The 13,760-nt window shown below is 33.6% G+C and overlaps 1 protein-coding gene across 18 annotated transcripts in view; it reads right to left on the reverse strand.

Annotated features, from left to right (window-relative positions):
- The window catches only part of LOC108040062 (hemicentin-1), an 84,245-nt gene that overhangs the window by 67,214 nt on the left and 3,271 nt on the right, over window positions 1-13,760 (reverse strand). The window lies entirely within an intron of this gene.

Below are 13,760 nucleotides of genomic sequence, written 5' to 3' on the forward strand. Positions count from 1 at the left end.
TATGCCTATATTATTAAAAACAATGAAGCTATGTCAATTTTGCGCTGCATTTTTCTATCGTTTCTATGGCATCTATATGATATTGTTGTCCGATTTTGACAAAACTAATAAATAATTACTATATATTAAAAACAAATTTTGATAAATAGACAAAAAACAATTTTTTCCTATATAATTTTATATAAATGTCCGATTTTAATTTATTAAAAACCATAATTCAATAGTACTTAAATAAAAGCAAATCCCGAAGAACAAATAGACAAATTAAAAGCAACAAAGTTATTCTTAAAAAATATTTTTTTTTTTTTCCTATGGGAGCTTAATGATACGCCTGCAATAAAAACACAACTTTTGGGAAAGTTTTAAGCAGATATCTTGAAATCTACGAAAACTAGTACCTCAGTTTTAAGGCTTGCAAACTTTCAGAAAGTCTATTGACGGACAGCGGATCAGACGGAACGAGACGGATCAGACGGACAATATCTATATAGCCCGGATAGTGACCCTGATCAGAATATATAACTTTTGGGTCGGAACGCTTCCTTTTTTTTGTTCTGTTGGACATACTTTTGTACGAATATAATATTTACGGTTTTATTACGAGTAAGGGTATAACAAAGCTTGTCGATTTTGCGCTGTTTTTGCTATCGTTTCTATGGCATCTATATGATATTGTTGTCCGATTTTGACAAAACTAATGAATAATTACTATATATCAAAAACAAATTTTGATAAATAGACAAAAAACAATTTTTTCCTATATAATTTTATATAAATGTCCGATTTTAATTTATTAAAAACCATAATTCAATAGTACTTAAATAAAAGCACGAAAACTAGTACCTCAGTTTTAAGGCTTGAAACTTTCACAAAAGTTGTCTTTCTATTGCAGGTAGTGTATAAGTCGGAACGAGCCGGATCGGGCGACAATATCATATAGCTCCCAAATAACTGAACGATCGGAATTAAAACTTTGTTGTTTTAAGTTTTGTTTTGTTGGGCTTTTTATGAGTATTAAGAATGCATCATATGAATAATTTTGGAGAATATAATTTATAGAATATTCTGAAAGGGTATATCAACTTCGGCTCCGCCCGAAGTTAGCTTTCCTTTCTTGTTGAATATAATTCCCATTCATTTTTTATTTTTCGTTTCAAATATCGTGAAATTTTGTAAATCTAAAAAAAAGTTATTATCGTAAGTTACGAACTCCAGTACGTTCTGAAAAATATTTAAAGCAAGAAGAAACGCTTTTCCAAACCCGTTACCTAGCTAATCAACTTCAAAATAAATATGATCACAGCAGATGGTTCGTTTCGACATTTTTAGGTGGCCCCGTCTGCCGAACTGCGTCCAACACCACAAGCTAAAAGCGTTTCCCGCTAACACTTCTATCACACTCACAAATAAATGTTCTTGAATATGTAATATGTATAATTAACACCTAAAATTGTTAATAAATTCTTATATAATGGAGCAATAGATATTGACTAAACTAAATTCTGCTTGCTAGATCTCTATTTTCCAAGAACATATGTACATTAAAGGGTCGGAAACGCTTCCTTCTACCCGTTACATACTTTTTAACAAATGCAATATACCCGTTTACTCAGCGAGTAAAGTGTTTATGAACGGAATTGGAAACAATGTAATAAATAATGCTAGCATAAAATATAACATTTACAGTGAAGAGGAGGTATTAACTATAGTTGCCCAGAACTTTTTAAAAACAAAACAAGGAGAAACGTTATAAACGTTACTCAGCTTACAAAATATTTCAATTTTAGAAAGGGACATCTGCTCCATTGCATGGCCAACACCACAAGCTGAGAGCAAGCAGCACCGCCGCCCTCCGCTACCTGTTTTCCCGCTTTCTTCCGCTCTCTCAATTAGTCGAAATATGCAATGACGTCATAATTTTCACATAAAGTATTCTATAACTTGTAAAGTAATGGTGCGATTCGGAAAATGTTTACAATGTTTATAGATTTTAGTGCCAGCTTTGGCATATTTCAAGAACGGAGTATCTAAAGTGTTTTGTGATTTGTTGGCGTTAGAGTGGGCATGGCAACATTTTGAGAATTTGTTATTATTATTTGAATAACCTTGCAGAGGGTCTTTTCGTTTCTACGTAAACTAGTCCCCCGATTAAAAGCCTTTTTCTGTTAACATATTTTTAGATGAAGTGAAAAACATCTATCCATATATTCCAAGATATTATATTTTTTAGCAATTTGAGAATTACGGTTTTAGTTTTAACGAAATCGGACGACAGTATCATATTGTTAAAAAATTGTTAACTCAAAATATGTGTTTGCTTCTGTTTCTAAACTAAATAAATCGTCTAATGTATAAAATAAAATTGGATAGTGCTGAGCCAAAAAACCGCTGGGAAATATTTGGTTGTGTTGTCATGAAGACAGATTTATATTTGTGCATTTATCTTGAACATTTTCACAGACCCACACCATGTGAATTCATTTACATATGACCTTAAAAATGTTTATTAAAACATTAGAGCTTTAGAACAAAACAATTTTTTTTTATTTGTTAATTACTGTAATAGTATTAATTGGCTTAAATACAGCATATCATTAGTTTCACCAAATGAACATCAATCAATTAAAAATTGTTTCAAAAAGTACTCTTAAATCAAACAAGAAAGGAAGCAAACTTCGGCAAGACGAAGTTTATATACCCTTGCAGTTGTTACAAATCGACTACATTTCGATTTCAATGTCTATATTATTAAACACAATGAAGATATGTCGATTTTGCACTGCATTTTGCCATCGTTACTTTTTTTTTTTTTTTTTCGCGCGGAGTCCCACGGTTCACTTACCCGCCCAACCGACCGAGGGGCGCAGCCGTGTATCGTACGGCACAATTCGCGATAAGATAGACGCGAGATAGGAAAATAAAGGTAAAGGTCCGGGGAAAAAAGTAATAGTTAGATCAATCTTGTGCCAATGAAGCAAGTATTAATCGCTTTAGGAGCGGCAGAGAGTCAAGATTTGATATTACAGGAAAAAGTCTATTATAGTCAGAACATAATACTCTGAAAGGCTCATGCAAGGCATACTTAGATCTACAATGATTTAAAATTAGGGGAATATAATTTCTAGTTAATCTACTTGGCACAGAAAAGTTTAGCCGACTTAACAAGTCGGGGCAGTCAATATCACCATGTATAAGGTTATAAATAAAGATAGTATCAAGCATCGTTCTACGGTTGGCTAGGGATGGTAAATTAATCAAAAGAAGTCTACTAGAATAAGAAGGTAAGATAAGATTTACATCCCAGTTTAGGCGCCGTAAAGCAAAAAGAAGGAAGTTTTTTTACGACCAATATGTATTCCGTATTGTGGACTCCAGACGGGAGACCCATACTCCAGAATCGGACGGACAATGCCAGCTATATGCTATTGTTATCCAATTTTAATTTAATTAAAACCGTAATTCCATAATATTTAAATATTACCAAATCCCAAAGAACAAAGAAAAATTAAAAACAACAAAGTTATAATTTTTTAGTTAGCTTTCCTTTCTTGTTTATTTTCAAAAAATCGAACATTTTGTATCGCTTGTATTTTGAAAAACAACTTCTTGAGAGCATTTCCCCAAATTTTCATAGAGATTTGAGCAGTAGAAAGAAAGTTACAACGCTCTTAGCCGCGCGCCTTGTCCCCGCCCAAACCCAAACGTAAAACTTTAAACGCGAATATCTCGAAATGGTGTTTTTGAAAAATGACTGCGGTGATATGGATTGGCTAAAAACTACTGAACCGATTTTCTTCAATTTTTATACCCTTGGAGGGTATTATAATTTCAGTCAAAAGTTTGCAACGCAGTGAAGAAGACATTTCCGACCCTATAAAGTATATATATTCTTGATCAGCGTCACCATGAGAGTCGATTTAGCCATGTCCGTCTGTCCGTCCGTCTGTCCGTCTGTCCGTCTGTCCGTCTGTCCGTCTGTCCGTCCGTCCGTCCGTCCGTCCGTTTCTACGCAAACTAGTCCCTCAGTTTAAAAGCTATCTGCTTGAAACTTTCCCAAAAGTTGTCTTTCTATTGCAGGTAGTATATAAGTCGGAACGAGCCGGATCGGGCGACTATATATATATAGCTGCCATATAACTGAACGATCGGAAATGCCATAACTTTGGTGTTTTTAAAGTTAGGAAGTTGGTTTTTTTTTATGGGTTTTATATTTGGCCAATGAATCCGACATACCAAATTTCATAAGGATCGGCCGACTATATCCTATAGCCGCCATATAACTGATTGATCGGAAATGCCATAACTTTAGTGTTTGTAAATCGCTTCTTATCAATTATGGTTTGTTATGGTTTCTTTTTCGCTTTTATAAAAACCGCGCCATGTTCGTATAGATTTCTTATCATGATTTTAATTTGACATACAAATAAACCAGATGTTGGCTAAACAAAACTTATTCTGCCCAAATATTCCATAAATTGAATCTCTAAAAAAAAGTTATTATAGTAAGTTACGAACTCCAGTACGTTCTGAAAAATATTTAAAGCAAGAAGAAACGCTTTTCCAAACCCGTTACCTAGCTAATCAACTTCAAAATAAATATGATCACAGCAGATGGTTCGTTTCGACATTTTTAGGTGGCCCCGTCGCCGAACTGCGTCCAACACCACAAGCTAAAAGCGTTTCCCGCTAACACTTCTATCACACTCACAAATAAATGTTCTTGAATATGTAATATGTATAATTAACACCTAAAATTGTTAATAAATTCTTATATAATGGAGCAATAGATATTGACTAAACTAAATTCTGCTTGCTAGATCTCTATTTTCCAAGAACATATGTACATTAAAGGGTCGGAAACGCTTCCTTCTACCCGTTACATACTTTTTAACAAATGCAATATACCCGTTTACTCAGCGAGTAAAGTGTTTATGAACGGAATTGGAAACAATGTAATAAATAATGCTAGCATAAAATATAACATTTACAGTGAAGAGGAGGTATTAACTATAGTTGCCCAGAACTTTTTAAAAACAAAACAAGGAGAAACGCTATAAACGTTACTCAGCTTACAAAATATTTCAATTTTAGAAAGGGACATCTGCTCCATTGCATGGCCAACACCACAAGCTGAGAGCAAGCAGCCCCGCCGCCCTCCGCTACCTGTTTTCCCGCTTTCTTCCGCTCTCTCAATTAGTCGAAATATGCAATGACGTCATAATTTACACATAAAGTATTCTATAACTTGTAAAGTAATGGTGCGATTCGGAAAATGTTTACAATGTTTATAGATTTTAGTGCCAGCTTTGGCATATTTCAAGAACGGAGTATCTAAAGTGTTTTGTGATTTGTTGGCGTTAGAGTGGGCATGGCAACATTTTGAGAATTTGTTATTATTATTTGAATAACCTTGCAGAGGGTCTTTTCGTTTCTACGTAAACTAGTCCCCGATTAAAAGCCTTTTTCTGTTAACATATTTTTAGATGAAGTGAAAAACATCTATCCATATATTCCAAGATATTATATTTTTTAGCAATTTGAGAATTACGGTTTTAGTTTTAACGAAATCGGACGACAGTATCATATTGTTAAAAAATTGTTAACTCAAATATGTGTTTGCTTCTGTTTCTAAACTAAATAAATCGTCTAATGTATAAAATAAAATTGGATAGTGCTGAGCCAAAAAACCGCTGGGAAATATTTGGTTGTGTTGTCATGAAGACAGATTTATATTTGTGCATTTATCTTGAACATTTTCACAGACCCACACCATGTGAATTCATTTACATATGACCTTAAAAATGTTTATTAAAACATTAGAGCATTAGAACAAAACAATTTTTTTTTATTTGTTAATTACTGTAATAGTATTAATTGGCTTAAATACAGCATATCATTAGTTTCATCAAATGAACATCAATCAATTAAAAATTGTTTCAAAAAGTACTCTTAAATCAAACAAGAAAGGAAGCAAACTTCGGCAAGACGAAGTTTATATACCCTTGCAGTTGTTACAAATCGACTACATTTCGATTTCTATGTCTATATTATTAAACACAATGAAGATATGTCGATTTTGCACTGCATTTTGCCATCGTTACTTTTTTTTTTTTTCGCGCGGAGTCTCTCGAAATGGTGTTTTTTGAAAAATGACTGCGGTGATATGGATTGGCTAAAAACTACTGAACCGATTTTCTTCAATTTTTATACCCTTGCAGAGGGTATTATAATTTCAGTCAAAAGTTTGCAACGCAGTGAAGAAGACATTTCCGACCCTATAAAGTATATATATTCTTGATCAGCGTCACCATGAGAGTCGATTTAGCCATGTCCGTCTGTCCGTCCGTCTGTCCGTCTGTCCGTCCGTCCGTCCGTCCGTCCGTCCGTCCGTTTCTACGCAAACTAGTCCCTCAGTTTAAAAGCTATCTGCTTGAAACTTTCCCAAAAGTTGTCTTTCTATTGCAGGTAGTATATAAGTCGGAACGAGCCGGATCGGGCGACTTATATATATAGCTGCCATATAACTGAACGATCGGAAATGCCATAACTTTGGTGTTTTTAAAGTTAGGAAGTTGGTTTTTTTATGGGTTTTATATTTGGCCAATGAATCCGACATACCAAATTTCATAAGGATCGGCCGACTATATCCTATAGCCGCCATATAACTGATTGATCGGAAATGCCATAACTTTAGTGTTTGTAAATCGCTTCTTATCAATTATGGTTTGTTATGGTTTCTTTTTCGCTTTTATAAAAACCGCGCCATGTTCGTATAGATTTCTTATCATGATTTTAATTTGACATACAAATAAACCAGATGTTGGCTAAACAAACTTATTCTGCCCAAATATTCCATAAATTTAATCTCTAATTTTTTATGGAAGCGAAAAGAAACCATAAGGTTAATTTTTATGTCAAACTACAATCAAATTGGATAACAAGTAATTCCAGTAAAATAAAATAATTTTATAGATTCTGCGCGCTTGGCTGAGCAAAAGTCTTTTAAAATAGCATTCTTTACAAAATAGGTTTGCCCCCAGTTTATGTTAAAAATGCCTGTTTTAAGCGGTGGGCAAACGATTTTTTTTATTCTTACTTGTTAGGAGATGGGCAAACATGGTCATATTTGCAGGCAAATACGTTAAAAAAATTGGAAAAAGTCAACTTGAATTTTTTCGAAAAAGTTCAAGAATTTTCAAAAAGTCCATATTTTCAAAACTAAAGGCATGCAAAAAAAAAAAAAGGGCTAAAATGGGCCAATGATTAAGCTATTCAAATTTCAAAAATTCGATTTAAGTCGACCAAACTTCTTTGAGATAATTGTTTTGTAATAACTGCAGGGGTATATAAACTTTGGCTTGTTTTTTTTAATGTTCGTAATGTACTGGAACGATTTATTTTCAAGCAAATTTTTATTTCGCCGAAATAGAAATAGAATTCCAGCGACCAAAAACTTAATTATGCACAAAAAAAATTATAACAAGAAAGAAAATACCCTTGCAGAATATTCTGTAAATTATATTCTCCAAAATTATTCATATGATGCATTCTTAACACTCATAAAAATCCCAACTTCCTAACTTTATGTTATATGACAGCTATAGAATATAGTCGGCCGATCCTTATGAAATTTGGTATGTCGGATTGATTGGCCAAAAATAAAACCCTTAGAAAATCCCAACTTCCTAACTTAATAATTACCAAAGTTATGGCATTTCCGATCAATCAGTTATATGGCAGCTATAGGATATAGTCGGCCGAATAAGAAGTCTACTAGAATAAGAAGGTAAGATAAGATTTACATCCCAGTTTAGGCGCCGTAAAGCAAAAAGAAGGAAGTTTTTTTACGACCAATATGTATTCCGTATTGTGGACTCCAGACGGGAGACCCATACTCCAGAATCGGACGGACAATGCCAGCTATATGCTATTGTTATCCAATTTTAATTTAATTAAAACCGTAATTCCATAATATTTAAATATTACCAAATCCCAAAGAACAAAGAAAAATTAAAAACAACAAAGTTATAATTTTTTAGTTAGCTTTCCTTTCTTGTTTATTTTCAAAAAAATCGAACATTTTGTATCGCTTGTATTTTGAAAAACAACTTCTTGAGAGCATTTCCCCAAATTTTCATAGAGATTTGAGCAGTGGAAAGAAAGTTACAACGCTCTTAGCCGCGCGCCTTGTCCCCGAAATGGTATTTTTTGAAAAATGACTGCGGTGATATGGATTGGCTAAAAACTACTGAACCGATTTTCTTCAATTTTTATACCCTTGAAGAGGGTATTATAATTTCAGTCAAAAGTTTGCAACGCAGTGAAGAAGACATTTCCGACCCTATAAAGTATATATATTCTTGATCAGCATCACCATGAGAGTCGATTTAGCCATGTCCGTCTGTCCGTCCGTCTGTCCGTCTGTCCGTCCGTCCGTCCGTCCGTCCGTCCGTTTCTACGCAAACTAGTCCCTCAGTTTAAAAGCTATCTGCTTGAAACTTTCCCAAAAGTTGTCTTTCTATTGCAGGTAGTATATAAGTCGGAACGAGCCGGATCGGGCGACTATATCATATAGCTGCCATATAACTGAACGATCGGAAATGCCATAACTTTGGTGTTTTTAAAGTTAGGAAGTTGGTTTTTTTTATGGGTTTTATATTTGGCCAATGAATCCGACATACCAAATTTCATAAGGATCGGCCGACTATGTCCTATAGCCGCCATATAACTGATTGATCGGAAATGCCATAACTTTAGTGTTTGTAAATCGCTTCTTATCAATTATGGTTTGTTATGGTTTCTTTTTCGCTTTTATAAAAAACCGCGCCATGTTCGTATAGATTTCTTATCATGATTTTAATTTGACATACAAATAAACCAGATGTTGGCTAAACAAAACTTATTCTGCCCAAATATTCCATAAATTTAATCTCTAATTTTTTATGGAAGCGAAAAGAAACCATATGGTTAATTTTTATGTCAAACTACAATCAAATTGGATAACAAGTAATTCCAGTAAAATAAAATAATTTTATAGATTCTGCGCGCTTGGCTGAGCAAAAGTCTTTTAAAATAGCATTCTTTACAAAAATAGGTTTGCCCCCAGTTTATGTTAAAAATGCCTGTTTTAAGCGGTGGGCAAACGATTTTTTTTATTCTTACTTGTTAGGAGATGGGCAAACATGGTCATATTTGCAGGCAAATACGTTAAAAAAAAATTGGAAAAAGTCAACTTGAATTTTTTCGAAAAAGTTCAAGAATTTTCAAAAAGTCCATATTTTCAAAAACTAAAGGCAAAAAAAAAAAAAAAAAAGGGCTAAAATGGGCCAATGATTAAGCTATTCAAATTTCAAAAATTCGATTTAAGTCGACCAAACTTCTTTGAGCTAATTGTTTTGTAATAACTGCAAGGGTATATAAACTTTGGCTTGCCGAAGTTTGCTTCCTTTTTTGTTTTTTTTAATGTTCGTAATGTACTGGAACGATTTATTTTCAAGCAAATTTTTATTTCGCCGAAATAGAAATAGAATTCCAGCGACCAAAAACTTAATTATGCACAAAAAAAATTATAACAAGAAAGAAAATACCCTTGCAGAATATTCTGTAAATTATATTCTCCAAAATTATTCATATGATGCATTCTTAACACTCATAAAAATCCCAACTTCCTAACTTTAAGAACACCAAAGTTATGGCATTTCCAACCGTTCAGTTATATGACAGCTATAGAATATAGTCGGCCGATCCTTATGAAATTTGGTATGTCGGATTGATTGGCCAAAAATAAAACCCTTAGAAAATCCCAACTTCCTAACTTAATAATTACCAAAGTTATGGCATTTCCGATCAATCAGTTATATGGCAGCTATAGGATATAGTCGACCGAATAAGAAGTCTACTAGAATAAGAAGGTAAGATAAGATTTACATCCCAGTTTAGGCGCCGTAAAGCAAAAAGAAGGAAGTTTTTTTACGACCAATATGTATTCCGTATTGTGGACTCCAGACGGGAGACCCATACTCCAGAATCGGACGGACAATGCCAGCTATATGCTATTGTTATCCAATTTTAATTTAATTAAAACCGTAATTCCATAATATTTAAATATTACCAAAGAACAAAGAAAAATTAAAAACAACAAAGTTATATTTTTTAGTTAAGCTTTCCTTTCTTGTTTATTTTCAAAAATCGAACATGATACAAAATGTTCGATTTTTTGAAAATAAACAAGAAAGGAAAGCTAACTAAAAAATTATAACTTTGTTGTTTTTAATTTTTCTTTGTTCTTGTATTTTGAAAAACAACTTCTTGAGAGCATTTCCCCAAATTTTCATAGAGATTTGAGCAGTAGAAAGAAAGTTACAACGCTCTTAGCCGCGCGCCTTGTCCCCGCCCAAACCCAAACGTAAAACTTTAAACGCGAATATCTCGAAATGGTGTTTTTGAAAAATGACTGCGGTGATATGGATTGGCTAAAAACTACTGAACCGATTTTCTTCAATTTTTATACCCTTGCAGACGGTATTATAATTTCAGTCAAAAGTTTGCAACGCAGTGAAGAAGACAGACCCTATAAAGTATATATATTCTTGATCAGCATCACCATGAGAGTCGATCTAGCCATGTCCGTCTGTCCGTCCGTCTGTCCGTCTGTGTCGTCCGTCCGTCCGTCCGTCCGTCCGTCCGTCCGTTTCTACGCAAACTAGTCCCTCAGTTTAAAAGCTATCTGCTTGAAACTTTCCCAAAAGTTGTCTTTCTATTGCAGGTAGTATATAAGTCGGAACGAGCCGGATCGGGCGACTATATCATATAGCTGCCATATAACTGAACGATCGGAAATGCCATAACTTTGGTGTTTTTAAAGTTAGGAAGTTGGTTTTTTTTATGGGTTTTATATTTGGCCAATGAATCCGACATACCAAATTTCATAAGGATCGGCCGACTATGTCCTATAGCCGCCATATAACTGATTGATCGGAAATGCCATAACTTTAGTGTTTGTAAATCGCTTCTTATCAATTATGGTTTGTTATGGTTTCTTTTTCGCTTTTATAAAAACCTCGCCATGTTCGTATAGATTTCTTATCATGATTTTAATTTGACATACAAATAAACCAGATGTTGGCTAAACAAAACTTATTCTGCCCAAATATTCCATAAATTTAATCTCTAATTTTTTATGGAAGCGAAAAGAAACCATATGGTTAATTTTTATGTCAAACTACAATCAAATTGGATAACAAGTAATTCCAGTAAAATAAAATAATTTTATAGATTCTGCGCGCTTGGCTGAGCAAAAGTCTTTTAAAATAGCATTCATTACAAAAATAGGTTTGCCCCCAGTTTATGTTAAAAATGCCTGTTTTAAGCGGTGGGCAAACGATTTTTTTTTATTCTTACTTGTTAGGAGATGGGCAAACATGGTCATATTTGCAGGCAAATACGTTAAAAAAATTGGAAAAAGTCAACTTGAATTTTTTCGAAAAAGTTCAAGAATTTTCAAAAAGTCCATATTTTCAAAACTAAAGGCATGCAAAAAAAAAAAAGGGCTAAAATGGGCCAATGATTAAGCTATTCAAATTTCAAAAATTCGATTTAAGTCGACCAAACTTCTTTGAGCTAATTGTTTTGTAATAACTGCAAGGGTATATAAACTTTGGCTTGCCGAAGTTTGCTTCCTTTCTTGTTTTTTTTAATGTTCGTAATGTACTGGAACGATTTATTTTCAAGCAAATTTTTATTTCGCCGAAATAGAAATAGAATTCCAGCGACCAAAAACTTAATTATGCACAAAAAAATTATAACAAGAAAGAAAATACCCTTGCAGAATATTCTGTAAATTATATTCTCCAAAATTATTCATATGATGCATTCTTAACACTCATAAAAATCCCAACTTCCTAACTTTAAGAACACCAAAGTTATGGCATTTCCAACCGTTCAGTTATATGACAGCTATAGAATATAGTCGGCCGATCCTTATGAAATTTGGTATGTCGGATTGATTGGCCAAAAATAAAACCCTTAGAAAATCCCAACTTCCTAACTTAATAATTACCAAAGTTATGGCATTTCCGATCAATCAGTTATATGGCAGCTATAGGATATAGTCGACCGAATAAGAAGTCTACTAGAATAAGAAGGTAAGATAAGATTTACATCCCAGTTTAGGCGCCGTAAAGCAAAAAGAAGGAAGTTTTTTTTACGACCAATATGTATTCCGTATTGTGGACTCCAGACGGGAGACCCATACTCCAGAATCGGACGGACAATGCCAGCTATATGCTATTGTTATCCAATTTTAATTTAATTAAAACCGTAATTCCATAATATTTAAATATTACCAAATCCCAAAGAACAAAGAAAAATTAAAAAACATACAATTTTAGTTTCTTTTTAATTTTTCAAAATCGAACATGTACAAAATGTTCGTTTTTTGAAAATAATATTTCTAAAAAATCTAACTTTGTTGTTTTTGTTTCTTGTTCTTGTATTTTGAAAAACAACTTCTTGAGAGCATTTCCCCAAATTTTCATAGAGATTTGAGCAGTAGAAAGAAAGTTACAACGCTCTTAGCCGCGCGCCTTGTCCCCGCCCAAACCCAAACGTAAAACTTTAAACGCGAATATCTCGAAATGGTGTTTTTTGAAAAATGACTGCGGTGATATGGATTGGCTAAAAACTACTGAACCGATTTTCTTCAATTTTTATACCCTTGCAGAGGGTATTATAATTTCAGTCAAAAGTTTGCAACGCAGTGAAGAAGACATTTCCGACCCTATAAAGTATATATATTCTTGATCAGCATCACCATGAGAGTCGATTTAGCCATGTCCGTCTGTCCGTCCGTCCGTCCGTCCGTTTCTACGCAAACTAGTCCCTCAGTTTAAAAGCTATCTGCTTGAAACTTTCCCAAAGTTGTCTTTCTATTGCAGGTAGTATATAAGTCGGAACGAGCCGGATCGGGCGACTATATCATATAGCTGCCATATAACTGAACGATCGGAAATGCCATAACTTTGGTGTTTTTAAAGTTAGGAAGTTGGTTTTTTTATGGGTTTTATATTTGGCCAATGAATCCGACATACCAAATTTCATAAGGATCGGCCGACTATATCCTATAGCCGCCATATAACTGATTGATCGGAAATGCCATAACTTTAGTGTTTGTAAATCGCTTCTTATCAATTATGGTTTGTTATGGTTTCTTTTTCGCTTTTATAAAAACCGCGCCATGTTCGTATAGATTTCTTATCATGATTTTAATTTGACATACAAATAAACCAGATGTTGGCTAAACAAAACTTATTCTGCCCAAATATTCCATAAATTTAATCTCTAATTTTTTATGGAAGCGAAAAGAAACCATATGGTTAATTTTTATGTCAAACTACAATCAAATTGGATAACAAGTAATTCCAGTAAAATAAAATAATTTTATAGATTCTGCGCGCTTGGCTGAGCAAAAGTCTTTTAAAATAGCATTCTTTACAAAAATAGGTTTGCCCCCAGTTTATGTTAAAAATGCCTGTTTTAAGCGGTGGGCAAACGATTTTTTTTATTCTTACTTGTTAGGAGATGGGCAAACATGGTCATATTTGCAGGCAAATACGTTAAAAAAAATTGGAAAAAGTCAACTTGAATTTTTTCGAAAAAGTTCAAGAATTTTCAAAAAGTCCATATTTTCAAAACTAAAGGCATGCAAAAAAAAAAAAAGGGCTAAAATGGGCCAATGATTAAGCTATTCAAATTTCAAAAAT

The sequence above is a fragment of the Drosophila rhopaloa genome, unplaced genomic scaffold (assembly GCF_018152115.1).
Source record: "Drosophila rhopaloa isolate 14029-0021.01 unplaced genomic scaffold, ASM1815211v1 contig_164, whole genome shotgun sequence".
NCBI lineage: Eukaryota > Metazoa > Arthropoda > Insecta > Diptera > Drosophilidae > Drosophila > Drosophila rhopaloa.